The 16,165-nt window shown below is 40.5% G+C and overlaps 3 non-coding genes across 3 annotated transcripts; all 3 read right to left on the bottom strand.

Moving 5' to 3' along the window:
• Positions 1-2,886: 2,886 nt before the first annotated feature.
• Positions 2,887-2,960, bottom strand: TRNAN-GUU (transfer RNA asparagine (anticodon GUU)). Its single transcript has one exon. It is a non-coding gene; the product is annotated as a tRNA-Asn (tRNA).
• Positions 2,961-10,535: 7,575 nt separating this feature from the next.
• TRNAN-GUU (transfer RNA asparagine (anticodon GUU)) lies at positions 10,536-10,609 on the bottom strand. Its single transcript has one exon. It is a non-coding gene; the product is annotated as a tRNA-Asn (tRNA).
• A 2,597-nt stretch (positions 10,610-13,206) lies between these two features.
• On the bottom strand, positions 13,207-13,280 carry TRNAN-GUU (transfer RNA asparagine (anticodon GUU)). Its single transcript has one exon. It is a non-coding gene; the product is annotated as a tRNA-Asn (tRNA).
• Between the last annotated feature and the right edge of the window lie 2,885 nt (positions 13,281-16,165).

The following is a 16,165-nucleotide window of genomic DNA, read 5'->3' as shown; positions in this document are numbered from 1 at the left end:
GTATTCTATCAGATGTTTTCAACCTTCTGGCAAATACCAGACAGCTATGCTCTTTCTGGACATGTAGACAGAAACACAACCGGAAAGTTTTTTCTCCAGTTTGCCTTGTGAATTCAAATCTTAGGCAGCAACAGTGCTTTTACTTTATGGAGATGCTGAGCACCAATGTGAAAACGTCTTCAACTGTAGCATGCTACCCAAGCAAAAGGAACCAACGTCCCTGGGTGGACTCAAACCACCAACCTTTCGGTTAACAGCCGAACGCGCTAACCGATTGCGCCACAGAGACACAAACGCCTGCCGAACTTTCGTCTAACAGCCGGACGCACCCACCAGTTTTAACCGGAACCTTAAACAATGGTCAGACACCATTTCCTCTAATGATTTTCAACAATAATATGACACAAGAAAGCAAAAAAAAACAAAGAAACAATTGCAGAACCCCAGGAGTACTCTAGTCGCCAACAAATATGTAATGGCTGAAAATTTACATGTCATCGACATGAACACAAACAGTCATTAGAATTTTACTCTGTACATCTGTTAACACAAGCAGAGTGGCGCAGCGGAAGCGTGCTGGGCCCATAACCCAGAGGTCGATGGATCAAAACCATCCTCTGCTAAATTGTGCTGCATTACAACTTTTTTCTACAAACTAGGTAAGTTTTTTTTCATTCCCCCAGTTTGGTTCTCTATATACAGAGAAATGGTTTACTAGAAAATTGCACGACTGTATTTGTAGGCCATAATTCACATTGTGAAACCCAGCGGTCAATGGATTGAAACCAACCTCTTCTAAATACTTGTGTTTTATAAACTTCATCATTGCATATCAACTGAACTTTTCTGTCAACAGCAAACGTGTCTCGGATCAAAAACACTAGTCAAAATCCTAAATCCCAGTACAACTCGTGCCAAAGGACCAGAAGGAGATTCGCGACCTCTCAGCATTTTCTATATTCAAACCAAACCATAAAAGATCAATCTTTTCGCTTGGGATTGTGCTGCATTACAACTTTTTTCTACAAACTAGGTAAGTTTTTTTTCATTCCCCCAGTTTGGTTCTCTATATACAGAGAAATGGTTTACTAGAAAATTGCTCGACTGTATTTGTAGGCCATAATTCACATTGTGAAACCCAGCGGTCGATGGATCGAAACCAACCTCTGCTAAATAGTTGTGTTTTATAAACTTCATCATTGCATATCAACTGAACTTTTCTGTCAACAGCAAACGTGTCTCGGATCAAAAACACTAGTCAAAATCCTAAATCCCAGTACAACTCGTGCCAAAGGACCAGAAGGAGATTCGCGACCTCTCAGCATTTTCTATATTCAAACCAAACCATAAAAGGTCAATCTTTTTGCTTGGGATTGTGCTGCATTACAACTTTTTTCTACAAACTAGGTAAGTTTTTTTTACTCCCCCAGTCTGGTTCTCTACATACATAGAAATGGTTTGCTAGAAAATTGCCCGACTGTATTTGTAGGCCATAATTCACATTGTGAAACCCAGCGGTCGATGGATCGAAACCAACCTCTGCTAAATAGTTGTGTTTTATAAACTTCATCATTGCATATCAACTGAACTTTTCTGTCAACAGCAAACGTGTCTCGGATCAAAAACACTAGTCAAAATCCTAAATCCCAGTACAACTCGTGCCAAAGGACCAGAAGGAGATTCGCGACCTCTCAGCATTTTCTATATTCAAACCAAACCATAAAAGGTCAATCTTTTTGCTTGGGATTGTGCTGCATTACAACTTTTTTCTACAAACTAGGTAAGTTTTTTTTACTCCCCCAGTCTGGTTCTCTACATACATAGAAATGGTTTGCTAGAAAATTGCCCGACTGTATTTGTAGGCCATAATTCACATTGTGAAACCCAGCGGTCGATGGATCGAAACCAACCTCTGCTAAATAGTTGTGATTTATAAACTTCATCATTGCATATCAACTGAACTTTTCTGTCAACAGCAAACGTGTCTCGGATCAAAAACACTAGTCAAAATCCTAAATCCCAGTACAACTCGTGCCAAAGGACCAGAAGGAGATTCGCGACCTCTCAGCATTTTCTATATTCAAACCAAACCATAAAAGGTCAATCTTTTTGCTTGGGATTGTGCTGCATTACAACTTTTTTCTACAAACTAGGTAAGTTTTTTTTACTCCCCCAGTCTGGTTCTCTACATACATAGAAATGGTTTGCTAGAAAATTGCCCGACTGTATTTGTAGGCCATAATTCACATTGTGAACTCCGTAGATGTTCTTCAAATATGGGAGAAAGGAATCTGTACTTAAAAAAAAAAAAAAAAAAAGCACTCAATGGCACATTTGACTATAAGTAAACTGTGACATGGTGTGGCGTGAAACTGATAATGGCGTTCGTCGGGCATGGGGGATTAGCTCAAGTGGTAGAGCGCTCGCTTAGCATGCGAGAGGTAGCGGGATCGATGCCCGCATTCTCCAATACAATCTTTGGATTCCTTTTTCAGTTGGCCGAGTGAATTGTTTATGCCACCTGCTCGTGGCACACACGTCCAAACCTTGAAGACTTTCAACAATGGCTAAATCAAGCCTTCGATAGCTCAGCTGGTAGAGCGGAGGACTGTAGATCTAAATTAGCAATCCTTAGGTCGCTGGTTCAATTCCGGCTCGAAGGAAGTTTTGTGTATTCTATCAGATGTTTTCAACCTTCTGGCAAATACCAGACAGCTATGCTCTTTCTGGACATGTAGACAGAAACACAACCGGAAAGTTTTTTCTCCAGTTTGCCTTGTGAATTCAAATCTTAGGCAGCAACAGTGCTTTTACTTTATGGAGATGCTGAGCACCAATGTGAAAACGTCTTCAACTGTAGCATGCTACCCAAGCAAAAGGAACCAACGTCCCTGGGTGGACTCGAACCACCAACCTTTCGGTTAACAGCCGAACGCGCTAACCGATTGCGCCACAGAGACACAAACGCCTGCCGAACTTTCGTCTAACAGCCGGACGCACCCACCAGTTTTAACCGGAACCTTAAACAATGGTCAGACACCATTTCCTCTAATGATTTTCAACAATAATATGACACAAGAAAGCAAAAAAAAACAAAGAAACAATTGCAGAACCCCAGGAGTACTCTAGTCGCCAACAAATATGTAATGGCTGAAAATTTACATGTCATCGACATGAACACAAACAGTCATTAGAATTTTACTCTGTACATCTGTTAACACAAGCAGAGTGGCGCAGCGGAAGCGTGCTGGGCCCATAACCCAGAGGTCGATGGATCGAAACCATCCTCTGCTAAATTGTGCTGCATTACAACTTTTTTCTACAAACTAGGTAAGTTTTTTTTCATTCCCGCAGTTTGGTTCTCTATATACAGAGAAATGGTTTACTAGAAAATTGCACGACTGTATTTGTAGGCCATAATTCACATTGTGAAACCCAGCGGTCAATGGATTGAAACCAACCTCTTCTAAATACTTGTGTTTTATAAACTTCATCATTGCATATCAACTGAACTTTTCTGTCAACAGCAAACGTGTCTCGGATCAAAAACACTAGTCAAAATCCTAAATCCCAGTACAACTCGTGCCAAAGGACCAGAAGGAGATTCGCGACCTCTCAGCATTTTCTATATTCAAACCAAACCATAAAAGATCAATCTTTTCGCTTGGGATTGTGCTGCATTACAACTTTTTTCTACAAACTAGGTAAGTTTTTTTTCATTCCCCCAGTTTGGTTCTCTATATACAGAGAAATGGTTTACTAGAAAATTGCTCGACTGTATTTGTAGGCCATAATTCACATTGTGAAACCCAGCGGTCGATGAATCGAAACCAACCTCTGCTAAATAGTTGTGTTTTATAAACTTCATCATTGCATATCAACTGAACTTTTCTGTCAACAGCAAACGTGTCTCGGATCAAAAACACTAGTCAAAATCCTAAATCCCAGTACAACTCGTGCCAAAGGACCAGAAGGAGATTCGCGACCTCTCAGCATTTTCTATATTCAAACCAAACCATAAAAGGTCAATCTTTTTGCTTGGGATTGTGCTGCATTACAACTTTTTTCTACAAACTAGGTAAGTTTTTTTTACTCCCCCAGTCTGGTTCTCTACATACATAGAAATGGTTTGCTAGAAAATTGCCCGACTGTATTTGTAGGCCATAATTCACATTGTGAAACCCAGCGGTCGATGGATCGAAACCAACCTCTGCTAAATAGTTGTGATTTATAAACTTCATCATTGCATATCAACTGAACTTTTCTGTCAACAGCAAACGTGTCTCGGATCAAAAACACTAGGCAAAATCCTAAATCCCAGTACAACTCGTGCCAAAGGACCAGAAGGAGATTCGCGACCTCTCAGCATTTTCTATATTCAAACCAAACCATAAAAGGTCAATCTTTTTGCTTGGGATTGTGCTGCATTACAACTTTTTTCTACAAACTAGGTAAGTTTTTTTTACTCCCCCAGTCTGGTTCTCTACATACGTAGAAATGGTTTGCTAGAAAATTGCTCGACTTTATTTGTAGGCCATAATTCACATTGTGAACTCCGTAGATGTTCTTCAAATATGGGAGAAAGGAATCTGTACTTAAAAAAAAAAAAAAAAAAAAAAAAAAAGCACTCAATGGCACATTTGACTATAAGTAAACTGTGACATGGTGTGGCGTGAAACTGATAATGGCGTTCGTCGGGCATGGGGGATTAGCTCAAGTGGTAGAGCGCTCGCTTAGCATGCGAGAGGTAGCGGGATCTGATGCCCGCATTCTCCAATACAATCTTTGGATTCCTTTTTCAGTTGGCCGAGTGAATTGTTTTTGCCACCTGCTCGTGGCACACACGTCCAAACCTTGAAGACTTTCAACAATGGCTAAATCAAGCCTTCGATAGCTCAGCTGGTAGAGCGGAGGACTGTAGATCTAAATTAGCAATCCTTAGGTCGCTGGTTCAATTCCGGCTCGAAGGAAGTTTTGTGTATTCTATCAGATGTTTTCAACCTTCTGGCAAATACCAGACAGCTATGCTCTTTCTGGACATGTAGACAGAAACACAACCGGAAAGTTTTTTCTCCAGTTTGCCTTGTGAATTCAAATCTTAGGCAGCAACAGTGCTTTTACTTTATGGAGATGCTGAGCACCAATGTGAAAACGTCTTCAACTGTAGCATGCTACCCAAGCAAAAGGAACCAACGTCCCTGGGTGGACTCAAACCACCAACCTTTCGGTTAACAGCCGAACGCGCTAACCGATTGCGCCACAGAGACACAAACGCCTGCCGAACTTTCGTCTAACAGCCGGACGCACCCACCAGTTTTAACCGGAACCTTAAACAATGGTCAGACACCATTTCCTCTAATGATTTTCAACAATAATATGACACAAGAAAGCAAAAAAAAACAAAGAAACAATTGCAGAACCCCAGGAGTACTCTAGTCGCCAACAAATATGTAATGGCTGAAAATTTACATGTCATCGACATGAACACAAACAGTCATTAGAATTTTACTCTGTACATCTGTTAACACAAGCAGAGTGGCGCAGCGGAAGCGTGCTGGGCCCATAACCCAGAGGTCGATGGATCAAAACCATCCTCTGCTAAATTGTGCTGCATTACAACTTTTTTCTACAAACTAGGTAAGTTTTTTTTCATTCCCCCAGTTTGGTTCTCTATATACAGAGAAATGGTTTACTAGAAAATTGCACGACTGTATTTGTAGGCCATAATTCACATTGTGAAACCCAGCGGTCAATGGATTGAAACCAACCTCTTCTAAATAGTTGTGTTTTATAAACTTCATCATTGCATATCAACTGAACTTTTCTGTCAACAGCAAACGTGTCTCGGATCAAAAACACTAGTCAAAATCCTAAATCCCAGTACAACTCGTGCCAAAGGACCAGAAGGAGATTCGCGACCTCTCAGCATTTTCTATATTCAAACCAAACCATAAAAGATCAATCTTTTCGCTTGGGATTGTGCTGCATTACAACTTTTTTCTACAAACTAGGTAAGTTTTTTTTCATTCCCCCAGTTTGGTTCTCTATATACAGAGAAATGGTTTACTAGAAAATTGCTCGACTGTATTTGTAGGCCATAATTCACATTGTGAAACCCAGCGGTCGATGGATCGAAACCAACCTCTGCTAAATAGTTGTGTTTTATAAACTTCATCATTGCATATCAACTGAACTTTTCTGTCAACAGCAAACGTGTCTCGGATCAAAAACACTAGTCAAAATCCTAAATCCCAGTACAACTCGTGCCAAAGGACCAGAAGGAGATTCGCGACCTCTCAGCATTTTCTATATTCAAACCAAACCATAAAAGGTCAATCTTTTTGCTTGGGATTGTGCTGCATTACAACTTTTTTCTACAAACTAGGTAAGTTTTTTTTACTCCCCCAGTCTGGTTCTCTACATACATAGAAATGGTTTGCTAGAAAATTGCCCGACTGTATTTGTAGGCCATAATTCACATTGTGAAACCCAGCGGTCGATGGATCGAAACCAACCTCTGCTAAATAGTTGTGTTTTATAAACTTCATCATTGCATATCAACTGAACTTTTCTGTCAACAGCAAACGTGTCTCGGATCAAAAACACTAGTCAAAATCCTAAATCCCAGTACAACTCGTGCCAAAGGACCAGAAGGAGATTCGCGACCTCTCAGCATTTTCTATATTCAAACCAAACCATAAAAGGTCAATCTTTTTGCTTGGGATTGTGCTGCATTACAACTTTTTTCTACAAACTAGGTAAGTTTTTTTTACTCCCCCAGTCTGGTTCTCTACATACATAGAAATGGTTTGCTAGAAAATTGCCCGACTGTATTTGTAGGCCATAATTCACATTGTGAAACCCAGCGGTCGATGGATCGAAACCAACCTCTGCTAAATAGTTGTGATTTATAAACTTCATCATTGCATATCAACTGAACTTTTCTGTCAACAGCAAACGTGTCTCGGATCAAAAACACTAGTCAAAATCCTAAATCCCAGTACAACTCGTGCCAAAGGACCAGAAGGAGATTCGCGACCTCTCAGCATTTTCTATATTCAAACCAAACCATAAAAGGTCAATCTTTTTGCTTGGGATTGTGCTGCATTACAACTTTTTTCTACAAACTAGGTAAGTTTTTTTTACTCCCCCAGTCTGGTTCTCTACATACATAGAAATGGTTTGCTAGAAAATTGCCCGACTGTATTTGTAGGCCATAATTCACATTGTGAACTCCGTAGATGTTCTTCAAATATGGGAGAAAGGAATCTGTACTTAAAAAAAAAAAAAAAAAAAGCACTCAATGGCACATTTGACTATAAGTAAACTGTGACATGGTGTGGCGTGAAACTGATAATGGCGTTTGTCGGGCATGGGGGATTAGCTCAAGTGGTAGAGCGCTCGCTTAGCATGCGAGAGGTAGCGGGATCGATGCCCCCATTCTCCAATACAATCTTTGGATTCCTTTTTCAGTTGGCCGAGTGAATTGTTTATGCCACCTGCTCGTGGCACACACGTCCAAACCTTGAAGACTTTCAACAATGGCTAAATCAAGCCTTCGATAGCTCAGCTGGTAGAGCGGAGGACTGTAGATCTAAATTAGCAATCCTTAGGTCGCTGGTTCAATTCCGGCTCGAAGGAAGTTTTGTGTATTCTATCAGATGTTTTCAACCTTCTGGCAAATACCAGACAGCTATGCTCTTTCTGGACATGTAGACAGAAACACAACCGGAAAGTTTTTTCTCCAGTTTGCCTTGTGAATTCAAATCTTAGGCAGCAACAGTGCTTTTACTTTATGGAGATGCTGAGCACCAATGTGAAAACGTCTTCAACTGTAGCATGCTACCCAAGCAAAAGGAACCAACGTCCCTGGGTGGACTCAAACCACCAACCTTTCGGTTAACAGCCGAACGCGCTAACCGATTGCGCCACAGAGACACAAACGCCTGCCGAACTTTCGTCTAACAGCCGGACGCACCCACCAGTTTTAACCGGAACCTTAAACAATGGTCAGACACCATTTCCTCTAATGATTTTCAACAATAATATGACACAAGAAAGCAAAAAAAAACAAAGAAACAATTGCAGAACCCCAGGAGTACTCTAGTCGCCAACAAATATGTAATGGCTGAAAATTTACATGTCATCGACATGAACACAAACAGTCATTAGAATTTTACTCTGTACATCTGTTAACACAAGCAGAGTGGCGCAGCGGAAGCGTGCTGGGCCCATAACCCAGAGGTCGATGGATCAAAACCATCCTCTGCTAAATTGTGCTGCATTACAACTTTTTTCTACAAACTAGGTAAGTTTTTTTTCATTCCCCCAGTTTGGTTCTCTATATACAGAGAAATGGTTTACTAGAAAATTGCACGACTGTATTTGTAGGCCATAATTCACATTGTGAAACCCAGCGGTCAATGGATTGAAACCAACCTCTTCTAAATAGTTGTGTTTTATAAACTTCATCATTGCATATCAACTGAACTTTTCTGTCAACAGCAAACGTGTCTCGGATCAAAAACACTAGTCAAAATCCTAAATCCCAGTACAACTCGTGCCAAAGGACCAGAAGGAGATTCGCGACCTCTCAGCATTTTCTATATTCAAACCAAACCATAAAAGATCAATCTTTTCGCTTGGGATTGTGCTGCATTACAACTTTTTTCTACAAACTAGGTAAGTTTTTTTTCATTCCCCCAGTTTGGTTCTCTATATACAGAGAAATGGTTTACTAGAAAATTGCTCGACTGTATTTGTAGGCCATAATTCACATTGTGAAACCCAGCGGTCGATGGATCGAAACCAACCTCTGCTAAATAGTTGTGTTTTATAAACTTCATCATTGCATATCAACTGAACTTTTCTGTCAACAGCAAACGTGTCTCGGATCAAAAACACTAGTCAAAATCCTAAATCCCAGTACAACTCGTGCCAAAGGACCAGAAGGAGATTCGCGACCTCTCAGCATTTTCTATATTCAAACCAAACCATAAAAGGTCAATCTTTTTGCTTGGGATTGTGCTGCATTACAACTTTTTTCTACAAACTAGGTAAGTTTTTTTTACTCCCCCAGTCTGGTTCTCTACATACATAGAAATGGTTTGCTAGAAAATTGCCCGACTGTATTTGTAGGCCATAATTCACATTGTGAAACCCAGCGGTCGATGGATCGAAACCAACCTCTGCTAAATAGTTGTGTTTTATAAACTTCATCATTGCATATCAACTGAACTTTTCTGTCAACAGCAAACGTGTCTCGGATCAAAAACACTAGTCAAAATCCTAAATCCCAGTACAACTCGTGCCAAAGGACCAGAAGGAGATTCGCGACCTCTCAGCATTTTCTATATTCAAACCAAACCATAAAAGGTCAATCTTTTTGCTTGGGATTGTGCTGCATTACAACTTTTTTCTACAAACTAGGTAAGTTTTTTTTACTCCCCCAGTCTGGTTCTCTACATACATAGAAATGGTTTGCTAGAAAATTGCCCGACTGTATTTGTAGGCCATAATTCACATTGTGAAACCCAGCGGTCGATGGATCGAAACCAACCTCTGCTAAATAGTTGTGATTTATAAACTTCATCATTGCATATCAACTGAACTTTTCTGTCAACAGCAAACGTGTCTCGGATCAAAAACACTAGTCAAAATCCTAAATCCCAGTACAACTCGTGCCAAAGGACCAGAAGGAGATTCGCGACCTCTCAGCATTTTCTATATTCAAACCAAACCATAAAAGGTCAATCTTTTTGCTTGGGATTGTGCTGCATTACAACTTTTTTCTACAAACTAGGTAAGTTTTTTTTACTCCCCCAGTCTGGTTCTCTACATACATAGAAATGGTTTGCTAGAAAATTGCCCGACTGTATTTGTAGGCCATAATTCACATTGTGAACTCCGTAGATGTTCTTCAAATATGGGAGAAAGGAATCTGTACTTAAAAAAAAAAAAAAAAAAAGCACTCAATGGCACATTTGACTATAAGTAAACTGTGACATGGTGTGGCGTGAAACTGATAATGGCGTTTGTCGGGCATGGGGGATTAGCTCAAGTGGTAGAGCGCTCGCTTAGCATGCGAGAGGTAGCGGGATCGATGCCCCCATTCTCCAATACAATCTTTGGATTCCTTTTTCAGTTGGCCGAGTGAATTGTTTATGCCACCTGCTCGTGGCACACACGTCCAAACCTTGAAGACTTTCAACAATGGCTAAATCAAGCCTTCGATAGCTCAGCTGGTAGAGCGGAGGACTGTAGATCTAAATTAGCAATCCTTAGGTCGCTGGTTCAATTCCGGCTCGAAGGAAGTTTTGTGTATTCTATCAGATGTTTTCAACCTTCTGGCAAATACCAGACAGCTATGCTCTTTCTGGACATGTAGACAGAAACACAACCGGAAAGTTTTTTCTCCAGTTTGCCTTGTGAATTCAAATCTTAGGCAGCAACAGTGCTTTTACTTTATGGAGATGCTGAGCACCAATGTGAAAACGTCTTCAACTGTAGCATGCTACCCAAGCAAAAGGAACCAACGTCCCTGGGTGGACTCGAACCACCAACCTTTCGGTTAACAGCCGAACGCGCTAACCGATTGCGCCACAGAGACACAAACACCTGCCGAACTTTCGTCTAACAGCCGGACGCACCCACCAGTTTTAACCGGAACCTTAAACAATGGTCAGACACCATTTCCTCTAATGATTTTCAACAATAATATGACACAAGAAAGCAAAAAAAAACAAAGAAACAATTGCAGAACCCCAGGAGTACTCTAGTCGCCAACAAATATGTAATGGCTGAAAATTTACATGTCATCGACATGAACACAAACAGTCATTAGAATTTTACTCTGTACATCTGTTAGCACAAGCAGAGTGGCGCAGCGGAAGCGTGCTGGGCCCATAACCCAGAGGTCGATGGATCGAAACCATCCTCTGCTAAATTGTGCTGCATTACAACTTTTTTCTACAAACTAGGTAAGTTTTTTTTCATTCCCCCAGTTTGGTTCTCTATATACAGAGAAATGGTTTACTAGAAAATTGCACGACTGTATTTGTAGGCCATAATTCACATTGTGAAACCCAGCGGTCAATGGATTGAAACCAACCTCTTCTAAATAGTTGTGTTTTATAAACTTCATCATTGCATATCAACTGAACTTTTCTGTCAACAGCAAACGTGTCTCGGATCAAAAACACTAGTCAAAATCCTAAATCCCAGTACAACTCGTGCCAAAGGACCAGAAGGAGATTCGCGACCTCTCAGCATTTTCTATATTCAAACCAAACCATAAAAGATCAATCTTTTCGCTTGGGATTGTGCTGCATTACAACTTTTTTCTACAAACTAGGTAAGTTTTTTTTCATTCCCCCAGTTTGGTTCTCTATATACAGAGAAATGGTTTACTAGAAAATTGCTCGACTGTATTTGTAGGCCATAATTCACATTGTGAAACCCAGCGGTCGATGGATCGAAACCAACCTCTGCTAAATAGTTGTGTTTTATAAACTTCATCATTGCATATCAACTGAACTTTTCTGTCAACAGCAAACGTGTCTCGGATCAAAAACACTAGTCAAAATCCTAAATCCCAGTACAACTCGTGCCAAAGGACCAGAAGGAGATTCGCGACCTCTCAGCATTTTCTATATTCAAACCAAACCATAAAAGGTCAATCTTTTTGCTTGGGATTGTGCTGCATTACAACTTTTTTCTACAAACTAGGTAAGTTTTTTTTACTCCCCCAGTCTGGTTCTCTACATACATAGAAATGGTTTGCTAGAAAATTGCCCGACTGTATTTGTAGGCCATAATTCACATTGTGAAACCCAGCGGTCGATGGATCGAAACCAACCTCTGCTAAATAGTTGTGATTTATAAACTTCATCATTGCATATCAACTGAACTTTTCTGTCAACAGCAAACGTGTCTCGGATCAAAAACACTAGTCAAAATCCTAAATCCCAGTACAACTCGTGCCAAAGGACCAGAAGGAGATTCGCGACCTCTCAGCATTTTCTATATTCAAACCAAACCATAAAAGGTCAATCTTTTTGCTTGGGATTGTGCTGCATTACAACTTTTTTCTACAAACTAGGTAAGTTTTTTTTACTCCCCCAGTCTGGTTCTCTACATACATAGAAATGGTTTGCTAGAAAATTGCCCGACTGTATTTGTAGGCCATAATTCACATTGTGAAACCCAGCGGTCGATGGATCGAAACCAACCTCTGCTAAATAGTTGTGATTTATAAACTTCATCATTGCATATCAACTGAACTTTTCTGTCAACAGCAAACGTGTCTCGGATCAAAAACACTAGTCAAAATCCTAAATCCCAGTACAACTCGTGCCAAAGGACCAGAAGGAGATTCGCGACCTCTCAGCATTTTCTATATTCAAACCAAACCATAAAAGGTCAATCTTTTTGCTTGGGATTGTGCTGCATTACAACTTTTTTCTACAAACTAGGTAAGTTTTTTTTACTCCCCCAGTCTGGTTCTCTACATACATAGAAATGGTTTGCTAGAAAATTGCCCGACTGTATTTGTAGGCCATAATTCACATTGTGAACTCCGTAGATGTTCTTCAAATATGGGAGAAAGGAATCTGTACTTAAAAAAAAAAAAAAAAAAAGCACTCAATGGCACATTTGACTATAAGTAAACTGTGACATGGTGTGGCGTGAAACTGATAATGGCGTTCGTCGGGCATGGGGGATTAGCTCAAGTGGTAGAGCGCTCGCTTAGCATGCGAGAGGTAGCGGGATCGATGCCCGCATTCTCCAATACAATCTTTGGATTCCTTTTTCAGTTGGCCGAGTGAATTGTTTATGCCACCTGCTCGTGGCACACACGTCCAAACCTTGAAGACTTTCAACAATGGCTAAATCAAGCCTTCGATAGCTCAGCTGGTAGAGCGGAGGACTGTAGATCTAAATTAGCAATCCTTAGGTCGCTGGTTCAATTCCGGCTCGAAGGAAGTTTTGTGTATTCTATCAGATGTTTTCAACCTTCTGGCAAATACCAGACAGCTATGCTCTTTCTGGACATGTAGACAGAAACACAACCGGAAAGTTTTTTCTCCAGTTTGCCTTGTGAATTCAAATCTTAGGCAGCAACAGTGCTTTTACTTTATGGAGATGCTGAGCACCAATGTGAAAACGTCTTCAACTGTAGCATGCTACCCAAGCAAAAGGAACCAACGTCCCTGGGTGGACTCGAACCACCAACCTTTCGGTTAACAGCCGAACGCGCTAACCGATTGCGCCACAGAGACACAAACGCCTGCCGAACTTTCGTCTAACAGCCGGACGCACCCACCAGTTTTAACCGGAACCTTAAACAATGGTCAGACACCATTTCCTCTAATGATTTTCAACAATAATATGACACAAGAAAGCAAAAAAAAACAAAGAAACAATTGCAGAACCCCAGGAGTACTCTAGTCGCCAACAAATATGTAATGGCTGAAAATTTACATGTCATCGACATGAACACAAACAGTCATTAGAATTTTACTCTGTAAATCTGTTAACACAAGCAGAGTGGCGCAGCGGAAGCGTGCTGGGCCCATAACCCAGAGGTCGATGGATCGAAACCATCCTCTGCTAAATTGTGCTGCATTACAACTTTTTTCTACAAACTAGGTAAGTTTTTTTTCATTCCCCCAGTTTGGTTCTCTATATACAGAGAAATGGTTTACTAGAAAATTGCACGACTGTATTTGTAGGCCATAATTCACATTGTGAAACCCAGCGGTCAATGGATTGAAACCAACCTCTTCTAAATAGTTGTGTTTTATAAACTTCATCATTGCATATCAACTGAACTTTTCTGTCAACAGCAAACGTGTCTCGGATCAAAAACACTAGTCAAAATCCTAAATCCCAGTACAACTCGTGCCAAAGGACCAGAAGGAGATTCGCGACCTCTCAGCATTTTCTATATTCAAACCAAACCATAAAAGATCAATCTTTTCGCTTGGGATTGTGCTGCATTACAACTTTTTTCTACAAACTAGGTAAGTTTTTTTTCATTCCCCCAGTTTGGTTCTCTATATACAGAGAAATGGTTTACTAGAAAATTGCTCGACTGTATTTGTAGGCCATAATTCACATTGTGAAACCCAGCGGTCGATGGATCGAAACCAACCTCTGCTAAATAGTTGTGTTTTATAAACTTCATCATTGCATATCAACTGAACTTTTCTGTCAACAGCAAACGTGTCTCGGATCAAAAACACTAGTCAAAATCCTAAATCCCAGTACAACTCGTGCCAAAGGACCAGAAGGAGATTCGCGACCTCTCAGCATTTTCTATATTCAAACCAAACCATAAAAGGTCAATCTTTTTGCTTGGGATTGTGCTGCATTACAACTTTTTTCTACAAACTAGGTAAGTTTTTTTTACTCCCCCAGTCTGGTTCTCTACATACATAGAAATGGTTTGCTAGAAAATTGCCCGACTGTATTTGTAGGCCATAATTCACATTGTGAAACCCAGCGGTCGATGGATCGAAACCAACCTCTGCTAAATAGTTGTGATTTATAAACTTCATCATTGCATATCAACTGAACTTTTCTGTCAACAGCAAACGTGTCTCGGATCAAAAACACTAGTCAAAATCCTAAATCCCAGTACAACTCGTGCCAAAGGACCAGAAGGAGATTCGCGACCTCTCAGCATTTTCTATATTCAAACCAAACCATAAAAGGTCAATCTTTTTGCTTGGGATTGTGCTGCATTACAACTTTTTTCTACAAACTAGGTAAGTTTTTTTTACTCCCCCAGTCTGGTTCTCTACATACATAGAAATGGTTTGCTAGAAAATTGCCCGACTGTATTTGTAGGCCATAATTCACATTGTGAAACCCAGCGGTCGATGGATCGAAACCAACCTCTGCTAAATAGTTGTGATTTATAAACTTCATCATTGCATATCAACTGAACTTTTCTGTCAACAGTCAAAATCCTAAATCCCAGTACAACTCGTGCCAAAGGACCAGAAGGAGATTCGCGACCTCTCAGCATTTTCTATATTCAAACCAAACCATAAAAGGTCAATCTTTTTGCTTGGGATTGTGCTGCATTACAACTTTTTTCTACAAACTAGGTAAGTTTTTTTTACTCCCCCAGTCTGGTTCTCTACATACATAGAAATGGCTTGCTAGAAAATTGCCCGACTGTATTTGTAGGCCATAATTCACATTGTGAAACCCAGCGGTCGATGGATCGAAACCAACCTCTGCTAAATAGTTGTGATTTATAAACTTCATCATTGCATATCAACTGAACTTTTCTGTCAACAGCAAACGTGTCTCGGATCAAAAACACTAGTCAAAATCCTAAATCCCAGTACAACTCGTGCCAAAGGACCAGAAGGAGATTCGCGACCTCTCAGCATTTTCTATATTCAAACCAAACCATAAAAGGTCAATCTTTTTGCTTGGGATTGTGCTGCATTACAACTTTTTTCTACAAACTAGGTAAGTTTTTTTTACTCCCCCAGTCTGGTTCTCTACATACATAGAAATGGTTTGCTAGAAAATTGCCCGACTGTATTTGTAGGCCATAATTCACATTGTGAACTCCGTAGATGTTCTTCAAATATGGGAGAAAGGAATCTGTACTTAAAAAAAAAAAAAAAAAAAGCACTCAATGGCACATTTGACTATAAGTAAACTGTGACATGGTGTGGCGTGAAACTGATAATGGCGTTCGTCGGGCATGGGGGATTAGCTCAAGTGGTAGAGCGCTCGCTTAGCATGCGAGAGGTAGCGGGATCGATGCCCGCATTCTCCAATACAATCTTTGGATTCCTTTTTCAGTTGGCCGAGTGAATTGTTTATGCCACCTGCTCGTGGCACACACGTCCAAACCTTGAAGACTTTCAACAATGGCTAAATCAAGCCTTCGATAGCTCAGCTGGTAGAGCGGAGGACTGTAGATCTAAATTAGCAATCCTTAGGTCGCTGGTTCAATTCCGGCTCGAAGGAAGTTTTGTGTATTCTATCAGATGTTTTCAACCTTCTGGCAAATACCAGACAGCTATGCTCTTTCTGGACATGTAGACAGAAACACAACCGGAAAGTTTTTTCTCCAGTTTGCCTTGTGAATTCAAATCTTAGGCAGCAACAGTGCTTTTACTTTATGGAGATGCTG

Source organism: Dendrobates tinctorius, unplaced genomic scaffold (assembly GCF_039654945.1).
Source record: "Dendrobates tinctorius isolate UK_male_01 unplaced genomic scaffold, ASM3965494v1 ptg000251l, whole genome shotgun sequence".
NCBI lineage: Eukaryota > Metazoa > Chordata > Amphibia > Anura > Dendrobatidae > Dendrobates > Dendrobates tinctorius.
This window is presented reverse-complemented; position numbering and strand designations above follow the sequence as displayed.